Raw genomic sequence first — 2030 nt, forward strand, 5'->3', positions numbered from 1 at the left:
TCCCATCACCTGAATAACGAACATTGTACCCAAAAGGTGGTTTTCCAGCCCTACCTGCCTCCCACCCTGTCATCATTTGGAGTCTCCAGAGTCCGTTATTCCATCTGTATGATCATATGTACCCATGGTTTAGCTCCCACTTGTAAGTGAGAACATGCAGTACTGGACTCCCTCCCTTCCTTCCTGCTTCTCTTCCTCTCCTCTTCCTCCTCTTCCTCCTCTTTCTCCTCCTCCTCCTCTTCCTCTTCCTCCTTTCTTCTTTCTTCTTCCTCTTCTCTCCTTCTCTCTTTCTTCTTTTCTTTGACTGAGTCTCACTCTGTCACCCAGGCTGGAGTGCAGTGGTATAATCTCAGCTCCCTGCAACCTCCGCCTCCCAGATGCAAGTGATCCTCTCGCCTCAGCTTCCTGAGTAGCTGAGATTACAGGTGCACACCACCACACCCAGATAATTTTTTTATTTTTCATAGGGACGGGGTTTTGCCATGTAGGCCAGGCTGGTCTTGAACTCCTGACCTTAAGTGATCTGCCCGCCTCATGACTTTCTGTTTCTGAATTAGTTTATTGTTCCCACTTTTGAGCTATTACAAATAAAGCTTCCATGAACCTCTGAGCACAGGCGTTTGTGTGGATTCAAGCTTTCATTTCTCATGGATAACCCTACAGATAGAACGGCTGGTCACATGTTGGGTATTTATTTAACTTTTAAGGAAACTACCAAATTGTATTCCAAAGTAGTAGCGACAGCTTATATTCCCACCAGCAGCATGTAAAATTCCAGTTGCTCAACATCCTCCCTAATACTGAGTATAGTCTGTCTCTTAAATTTAGGCCCTTTTAATGAGCACGTACCGGCATCTCACTGTGCCTTCACTTGCACTTCCCTGTGACCGCTCATGGCGTTGAACATCTTCCACCTGCTTAGTTTTCATTTGTGCATCTTTTGTTAAGTCTTTATTCAAATATTTTGCCCTTGTTAAACATTCTGCTTGTCTCATTGTTGAGTTATAAGGGATCTTCATCTATTCTGGATATACATCATTAGATATATAATTTGCAAATATTTTCTTCCATCTGTGGTTTGCCTTTTCAGTTTTTAAATCGTACCTTTGAAAAGCAAGTTTTTCATTTTGATGAAGTCTAACTTTTTTTTTTTTTTTTTGAGACAGAGTCTCGCTCTGTGATTCTCCTGTCTCAGCCTTCCGAGTAGCTGGGGCTACAGGTGCGAGCCACCACGCCCGGCTAATTTTTGTATTTTGTTTTGTATTTTTGTTTTACCATGTTGGTCAGGCTGGTCTTGAACTCCTGACCTCAGTTGATCCACCTGCCTCGGCTTCTGGAAGTGCTGGGATTACAGGCGTGAGCCACCGTACCCAGCCTATGTATCTATTTTTTTTGCCTGAACCAAACTGTCTTGGTTCCTGCGAGTTTATAAGCGTTGAAATCAGGTAGGGTAATACCTTTAGCTTTGTTCTTCTTCTTGTCCTTCTTTCCTTCCTTCTCTTTCTTCTACACCTACTTCTCCATCTCCTTCTCCAGGCACCAGATACTGCAACCCCAGATTAATGAGTGGAATGGACAGAATAAGCACCTATTCTATTTGCTTGCTCTAGACACCCATTTAATATATTGTCCTCGAATAGAGGACATATCAAATACTAAGCTGGTAATATAGACTACACTTTGTCTTTACCAAAAGCCTGAGAAAGAATTGTTCTTTTCTAAAAAAAAAAAAAACTGCTTCTGGCTGGGTGAGGTGGCTCACGCCTGTAATCTCAACACTTTTGAGAGGTTGAGGCGGGCGGATCACTTGAGGTCAGGAGTTCAAGGCCAGCCTGGCCAACATGGTGAAACCCCGTCTCTACTAAACACAAAAATTAGCTGAGTGTGGTGTCAGACGCCTGTAGTTCCAGCTACTCGGGAGGCTGAGGCAGGAGAATCACTTGAACCCGGGAGGCAGAGGTTCCCATGAGCCAAGATTGTGTCACTGCACTCCAGCCTGGGCAACAGAGAAAGACTCCATCTCAAAAATA

The 2030-nt window shown here is 44.0% G+C and overlaps 1 non-coding gene across 1 annotated transcript; it reads right to left on the reverse strand.

Moving 5' to 3' along the window:
• Nucleotides 1–1522: 1522 nt before the first annotated feature.
• Nucleotides 1523–1709, reverse strand: LOC135969749 (U2 spliceosomal RNA). Its single transcript, XR_010585166.1, has one exon. It is a non-coding gene; the product is annotated as a U2 spliceosomal RNA (small nuclear RNA).
• Nucleotides 1710–2030: the final 321 nt, after the last annotated feature.

Source organism: Macaca fascicularis, chromosome 2, assembly GCF_037993035.2.
Source record: "Macaca fascicularis isolate 582-1 chromosome 2, T2T-MFA8v1.1".
Lineage (NCBI taxonomy): Eukaryota > Metazoa > Chordata > Mammalia > Primates > Cercopithecidae > Macaca > Macaca fascicularis.